Below are 8,783 nucleotides of genomic sequence, written 5' to 3' on the forward strand. Positions count from 1 at the left end.
CAGAAATTTAGGTGGGTGGATGAGATTAAGAAGTTTGCAGGGGTCAAGTGGATGCAGCTAGCACAGAACCGGGTTAATTGGAGAAATATGGGAGAGGCCTTCGCCCTGCAGTAGGTATAGTTAGGCTGATGATGATGATGACGATGATGATTGTTCATAGAGGATACCTGAACATCGCCTTATTTAGGGAAACTTGAAACAACGAGGCATACGTGGCCCTAGCTCGCACCCATTCTCTCACGTTTGGTCTTCCGCTCCCGAGAGTTACACTCAAGGAGGTTATACAATACTCTTATAACCTCCTTGGATGCACTACGGTAATATTTGAATTGCGTGCGTATTTAAATGAGCAAACAGAAGTGGTTCGAATAAAGTATTGAAGTACTATATCCTGTCTCTTTTCAATTCATTGTTTCAGTTTAATCTTCAATTATCTTTATGAACAGAAGCTCAAAGACATTCCAGGCTGGTGTTTGGAAACAGCGTACACAAAGCACTTTATACATAGAATTGGCCGCTTAGACATCTCACAATATGTGAGACTGTAAATATGAACACGAGGGTGTATCTTACCTATTATTGCATTGCTCAAAACATGAGAACCAGAGGACTAGGATGAAGGGGAGTCTGAGAGCTTTTGATAAAAGAAAGTCTTTTTTCAAAGGCTGTTAGGCTCGTGGCCGACGTGTGCGCTGCAAAAACGAACACGCATGAAGCTGAAATCATTCACTGAGGGCAATGACATTATTGGGAAGTATTAGATATGTTGCTCGAATTACTATTCGTACTTCTCTTCATTGGTGCTTCGAGAATCTGTCAAATATATTTTGGTTTCCTTTCCAGTATAGAGGTCTTTTTATATAATTAAGTTTGATATTCATCTATCGGCTTAACTCTCGTGACTATATCTTCTAGACAATTTTAATCACCTGTACTTGCTACACGCAAAGCACCGTGCTTGTGACCATATGTTCTTGGTCATTTTTACATTCATCCAGAGCTCAAGCAACCAATATTGTGCTGAATTGTGTATTGTGCATGGGTGCACTGTTGTGTTAACTCATTACCAGCTCATTAATACTCTTTTTTCTCACGCGTGTACTGCCCTACCTATCTCGTGTAGTGCAATATTATAGTCTTGCGTTTCGTCGATCTGTATTACGTGAGGGCACGTGGCTTTTTCAAATCTCGGCAAAGGAGTAGCCGGCGCCGATAGCAAACACAAACCGCTCCTTAAGTCCATGAAAATAAAAATAAACGTTTTTTTTTCAGTTTTGTGTTTATTTTGTTACTTATGTCACTTGTTAGCACCCACGTGTCAGAAGTGGTGCACTAGCGCCTATCTAGGATCCTCGGCTCGTCTTGGCGTCTCAGCTCAAGCATTAGTTTTTGACTGCATTTACTTTTCGTACAGCGTCACGCATTCCAAGTAAGGTCGGCGGGGCATCTACAAGGAAAGAGGACGTCAGCGTAGGTATAGCTCTAGACAGCTCAGGCAAGCTGATGAGGAAGGCGGCCCTCTGTCTGCAGGACGCATCCGTTTTATTGAGGGGTGCCCGGTAGCCGCAGCTGGTCAGTCGAAGCAGCGCACCGTTGATGTGGGGTTGCTGCTTTTGCCGAGCGGTGGCCTGTTCTAGTTTGCGCCAGAATTCGCGCCTCTCTAGAATTTGGCCTCGTTGTTGGCATCACCAGCGGTCACAGCAGCGCAGACGCATGGCCACTACTGCGAGCGGGCAACAGAAAATTGAATGAAAATATGAAAAAGGAAAGATTAAATAAAAACTTAGGAGTGCTGAAGATTCGCCTTTCGAGTGTGTAACGCGAATGCATTGCTGGTTCGTGGCTTCACGTTAAGAGGACGTTTGTGATATATATATGGCTAGTGAACTGTCGCCTGTGACAGCTAGCAGGCACTATATATTTGTAATTTGTTTATGCTTTGTCGGGAGGATGTGTTTTTGTATCCATTTTGTGTGTGTGTGTGTGTGTGTGTGTGTGTGTGTGTGTGTGTGTGTGTGTGTGTGTGTGTGTGTGTGTGTGTGTGTGTGTGTGTGTGTGTGTGTGTGTGTGTGTGTGTGTGTGTGTGTGTGCGTGCGTGCGTGCGTGCGTGCGTGTGTGTGTGTGTGCGTGTGTGTGTGTGTGTGTGTGTGTGTGCGTGTGTGCGTGCGTGCGTGAGTGCGCGCGCGGGAGGGGGAGGGGGGAGGGGGTGTTCTTTAACGTACTCTGAAAAGCGAGATTGAGATCACGCCCTTTCTATAAGATGTTTGACTACAATGGATATAGTTCCCCGCGGTCGTTTTGTGCTCATGGGACTGTTTAACTTGTGGAACAGCAGCTGCATGATAGATGGCCCCGCAGGGTAACCACGTTAATCAAATTCTCTCTCGAAGAGCATTGGGCTTTAGGAAGGGGGGGGGGGGGGGGTATATGCTGTGTATATCGACTCCCTTCCTTTCTGTCTCGATGCCTGCACTTGATACATGTCAGTATCTCCGGGAATTTAGATTAGCGGGCAGAGTGACTGCAGGATCGTGGTGTGGCTATGCTTGGCTTTGCTGGATGCGGCCTGGTTAAGCAAGTCTAGAAGCCTGGTCAAGGTTGCGGTGCTTCCATGCAGCAAAGGAGAAGAAAGCTTTCGTGGCCTACGGGTAACGTGTCCGCGTCTCAATTACTGGGTTCGAAACCCACGTTACAGGAATCTCCTTGAAAAATAAGGCGTCAATTCGAATATTTCTTTCTCTTTTCTTACTGAATATACATAACCTAGTTGAGATAGTCATTTTGGATGGATGGACGGAGAAAGAAAGGAGTAAAACATGTACCTTTAAATGCATTACTGCATTAAATATCTAAGGAATGAATTAGGAATCCTAAGGTATTGTGATCACAACTTTCAGGCTCACCGGTTGTCATCACCGTATCACGAGCCCTTTCGTTCCTGATAGATATGTAAGCTGTCAAGATAAGAAAAAAAAATGAAAATAACCGATGAAAAATTGATTTCATTCGTTCGTTTTCATTCGGGATAAAATAAAAAAGAGACCTGTGGACATAAATGTTTTTCAACGCTATCGGCCAGTTGTTGACCACGTGTTCTGGTGTAGCTGTCAATTCCGTGCCATATGTGACCAATAAAGCACCGCCATCATCATTTTCGATGGGAGGGTCGTGTTTCTCACGTTTCAACACATCTGAAAGCTCCCAGTTTGACTACGCAGAAGTTTTCAATATGCTTTGACCCCGGTGGAACGGTTGAAACATTTTGACTTTTGTACGAGGAATTCACTCCAACCAGCCGTTGAGCCCTTCGCCTGTCGAGTGCTGCAGGTTCTCCCATCTTGTCTGTGCTAGTGAACGAAACGGCGCGAATTAGGGAATGTAGGCCCAGGATTCCGGGGAACGCGGACTTTCGTACCCTGCACAGCGAAGCATGGACCTGTGTTGCAAAAATGAATCGCTCCTAGATGAATGCAACACATCGAGCTGAACGCGTCGACGTGAAATATTGCGTAGATTCCGAACCGGGAAGTTCTACTAAGGCATTTTAAATACATTAATGTAAGAAGTATATCAATTTCAGTGGTAAAAAGTAAATATATCGCTTGATCAGCAGTATTTTGCCCGCATCTTTTTCTTCCGCTCAATTTCTTAGAAAAGAAAAATTGAAAGAAACCCGTTGTTTTCAAGCTGCTCAAACTTTCATAACATTTTATGTCTCTCTAGTTCCAAGCAGCAACAGCCTTTGTCAAAGAAAAAGAACCTAAGGGGTTTGCTTGGAAGTCGTGCAAGGAGCTCTTCCGAAATTGTGAAAAAAATAACTCTCGGAAAGGTCGAGATGACAGTTTCAAACGGTTTCGACGGTGGTATATCTGAAACAGCTCAGCAAAACTTCATTCAAGTCCCACCTCTTGGCACCCTTCACCACCTGCATAGGCGTGACACCGGCGATGCCCCGGCTGCTTACGAGGGACCTCCACTGCCCAGGTGGTCGAAATTTCCGGAGCCCCCCACTACAACGTCTCTCAAAGTCCGAGTCGCTTTGGGACCTTGTACCCCAAACCAATCTGCTGCGTACATCGCCCGCTGAAGAAAACGAAGAGCGTGTTTAGGGAGGTGCAACTTTCTATAAGCAGAAAGCAAGCATCTGCTAAGAAACGTTTCCCCTTGGCGTCCACCAGCCGTTGCCTGCTTCTGCTTTTACTTCCCGTGGCGGCAAGCCGCTTTCTCTGTCCGTGTAATCGGAAGACATGCCGCGCAGCTCCCACCAGAAGAGGGCCCTCGGGCTGCGCAAAGCACACACGCGTAAAGACGCTTTCTTCAGCCCGAGGGAAGAGAAAGAAGGAGGTCTTTTAATAGAAGAACCAGGACACGCGACACCTGTTGGAGAGCGGCGCGCCGCGTGAGCCCGAGGAGGCGGGCAGTCGGCGGACCCAACAGAAGCGGACCAGACAGGACGACGCTCTCGCAGCCGGGGGGCTTCGTTCCGGCGGCTGGGGGGCCCGTGTTGGGGAAGCAGACAGCTTTTGGGTGAAATTGTCGGGGCAGGCGAGCGGCGGCACGCGTGGCTTTCACGCACACCGCAAGCTTTATCAAGAAAAAAAAAGTAATTCAAAGAAGAAGACACGGGCTAAGACGAGAGAGACACACTGTCACCGCCTGTCGCTTTTGGCAGTGATATGTTTCGCGTTATAGCTGTGAATCCCCTCCCCCTCCAAGCACACGACTCCAAAAGAAAAAAGGAAAGAACGGACTTTTACTATGAGTGAACTTGCGGTAGCCCCAATGCGTTATACTGGGCATTCGGATTATTTGACCATGAACAAGGAATTAAGGCTGGTCCTAATACCGCCTTCTATTTATATTTTTTTTTAGTCCTTGGGCGCGGCTGTTAAAAACGTTGGGGTCTGATTGCGCTAGCATTAGCCGCGTAAATACACTGATACGGAAGCAAGAGAGGGCAGGATCACTTGGTATCATGGATCCTAGCCTAGGGTGTGACCCAAATGAAACCAACAATTTTTCTTTGTAAAATTCCGTTCCACGCAGAGAGATGTCTTGCATCCGGTTTTTACGGTCTGAATTAATTGAAGCCTAATGCTTCTTTCGCTGTGTCGCTCGCGGCTTTCCATCTGCACTACCAACCTGTAAGTGTGGGGCAGTTAATACCTAGAGAGCTCCAAGAATTTCATGAATTTTCTCATTTCTGCTATCCAAAAAAATTGTTGCATGGCAGTAAAAGATATGTGTGCTCTTTAAATTTTCAAGAGCCATCGTGGCTGCCTGCAACAACCTAACTTCGTGTGACTTCTCTAAATTTATTGTGACACCTCGCCCAAGATCCAACATCATCATCATCGGCACTCCCTACGAAGAAACTGCTGACTCCATATGGCCCATCAAAAGTCTGTTCTTGGAAGACAAGTATTAGGCAGTTAACGCCTATCTTTCGCCGCCCGAAGACGTCCTCACAAGAGTTATTCGTGGAGTGGATCCAAATAGTGCCATCAGAATAGCCTCCTAGTCAACTGTCGACGGCGCACCCGGAGGGTCGAGATCATGCCTGGGAATGTCTTGTACGGCAGTGCTAACCCTCCAAGATCCCCTCTCCCGCTACGGCACTTAGTGCGGAGGAGAGACTGCGTGCTACCCATGTAGACCGACCTCGCAGATCTACCTAGTCTGTCTCAAGGCAGGCCACAGAGCGGACGTATGCCAAACCCCGAAAGTCAAAGTTTACCCATCCCATTCTGTTAGCTCGGCTGCCGCTCCTCTTCATCCATTGCGAACTAGCAGGTACTACGTCGGTTAGACCTGTTGATCTCCTGCTCACGTGTTGTTTTGAAGGATTATGATGTTGTTCTGCTGGCTGGTTCTGTTGTTGTTGTACCCTGTGTCTGTCCTGCGGCGCTGCTTGAAGGTCCTTTCTACCGGGCATGGAGGAAGGAAAGAACTTAGGAGAGGCCCTGACGTCATTTTTTTGAAGCCGACGCGGCCGCGCCGCGACCGGACGCTGCAACGTCTCTCCTCCTTTACCCTCCGCATTTTCTTCCTCCGTGACGCTCACGTACCTAGGGCCCTTAGCAACGCTGTTGCTAGTGGCCCGAGTTTTCATAGCAACAGCGTCGCCGTTGCTAATGGCCCGACTTGGCTAACCCTAAACTTTGACGTCACTTCCGCCACACTTTTTCCAATACATTTGGAATGTCAAGGGCCTCTCCTAAGTTGTTTCCTTCCACCATGCTCTCGGGGGATGATTTCCCTGGAAAGTCATGCCCTTGCTTTCGCAGGTGTGGTGTCCCAGTCGGAAACCAGGTCCGGGGGCAGATCTAACACCAAAGACCCGAGGGGGCATTCTCAAAAGAAGAAACACAAGATTAAGCCCAACCACCAGAGACCACCAGGCTCCCGAGGGGAGAAGCCACGCCATGCGCAGGAAGGCGACAAAAGTTTAAGCTGGACTCAAGGCTGTTCTCCCCCTCCCTCCGCCTTGCTCTAGCTCGAAGAGCAGAAAAACCTACTAAATATCAAGCTATCACAACTGCAGAAGCTCCTTAATAAGGCGGAACAGCTACAACTCTTACAAGCGGGTCAGAAGCAGGTTAGATTCACCAATATTAGTGCCAGAAAAGCCAAGACCGGTACTAAACCCAGCCAGCACCTACAAACCCACGCCTGAACAGGCCAGTGCGATCGAAACTCAAGAGCAGAATTACTACCAACAGCAAGCGCACTACCAACTCAGAAGAGCATGCAAAACATTCTTTGTCAGGTCCAGCAGATTATCGATAAAATGCAAAAGGGCATGATATATAAGAACTGACTCAAATAATCCAAGTCCAATCAACGACCACAGGCTCAAACAGAGCAGTCCAAGAAGAACTCACAATTCCGAATAATAAGACAACGGGTGCAAACCCCAATGACAATCACCGACAAACCCCACCTAAAAGCCCACCGAAAGTCATCTGGCACTCAGACCTCCGCGACTCCGAATCAGTGACGAGCAACACAAGTGGCCGCCTTCCATAATCGGCACCAGACCCCCTAGAATTCTGGCAGTAGAACTCTCGGTTCTTCAAGAGAAAGATCAGCTCCCTGCAGTTGTTTATACAAAATTAACCGATACCCCTGGACATCTGCCTCCATAAAACGGGATACACGCCGTAGATCAAGGACACCTCACAAATATTTACATCACACTTAGAATAGCTGCGCCAGTGACCGACACGATCTCCCTTACCATGAGATCAATCAGGTCCTCATTGAGATTATCTCAATAAAGAGAAGGCAGTAGAGCGCGTTCATCAACGCACTGGAAGATTTCAAGCCAGTTTTACTGGAGTGTAAATGGGTAGCGAGACGTAACGGCCTAATTATTATGAGGGATTTTAACCCTGTACACATGACATGGGGCTACCACAAGGACACTCCGAAGGGCACCAACTTGTTGGAAGCGGCTGAGCTGTTATACCTTTGCCTAATGACGGACCCTGTCTTCCCAGTAGAAGAGTGTACAGTGTACGCATAGACACCTGCCCAGACCTAACATTCACCAAAAACATAAGCCACCGTGCCTGGAACAATCTCGTAGAAACTGTGGGCAGCGACAACAGACGTATCTTTTACTAAGTCGCATGAATAGAAATACCGGCTCTACACAAATAACGAACTGCGATAAATTAAGGAATATTAGGCCATAAAACGACGGCATCACAACGATTTAAGATCGAGTATCAAAATATAGGAGATGCTCATGCAAGGACGACTCACACCATCCAAGAAACAGCTGGACCGGAAGTACACAGTCATCTGTTACATTTATTGGAAGCTAGGGAAGGTCTAATGAAGCGTCACAAAAGACATTGATTAAATAGAAAACTAAGGTTAAAATTTGAGGAGGTTACAGCAGCAGTATGCCATAAAGCTCGCCAAGCAAAATGGCTAGAGATCTGCAACATGCTGGAAGGTATACATGAATACGGTCAAAACAAAGTTGATTCTGAGTGGCCTGATGGATTCTTTCAAAGCCAAATCATCAACACGAAGAACCCGGCTTTCATTGCATAGCTCGAAAATACCCGGTCACGGACTCAGTTTTAATCACAGCCATGCAAGAGAAATACATATAAGAAACCCCTCCACGGTTTCCCCAACTCTGTATAGGGGCCACCAAATCCCTCTCTTGACTCCCCCATAACACTTACTCAGGTCTACGCTGCAACCTGTGTGTTCACAAGAAACACTGCGCCGGTAGAAGACAAGATTACCAACGCGATTATCAGGAGCCTGAGCACCGACCACCTGAAGGACACAACCGAGTACATCAATGAAGAATTGTGAGACAAGGACCAGGCTCCGTCATGTTGGAAAAATGTGGATATCATTACTATACCAAGGGACAGAAAACCTTCGGCTATAAAAAGTTTGCGTCCAATCTTCCTCACAATCTTCCTCACTTACTTGCCTCGGGGAACTACATAAAAGAGTAATCCAACTTAGGCTTCAACATTACATAGACGAAAACAGCCTATTTCCCTCCTGCATGCCGGGATTCTACAAGGGACTCTGCACGCAAGATGCCTTCCTCCTGATAAGAGAAGTTATAAACACCATTCCGAAACCCAGCGAAAACTTCCTCCTGGCACTAGATCTAAAATGAGCATTGATAACATCAGCCACCAACCATAGTACAAAAATTAAACAAAAAAGGCTCAACTTCAAGGAGAAAATATTCAAATGCGTGAAGGCCTTCCTCTCGGATTGAACAGCCAACATAGGAATTG

Source organism: Amblyomma maculatum, chromosome 5, assembly GCF_055883805.1.
Source record: "Amblyomma maculatum isolate TAMU_Amacu chromosome 5, ASM5588380v1, whole genome shotgun sequence".
In the NCBI taxonomy this organism is placed as follows: Eukaryota; Metazoa; Arthropoda; class Arachnida; order Ixodida; family Ixodidae; genus Amblyomma; species Amblyomma maculatum.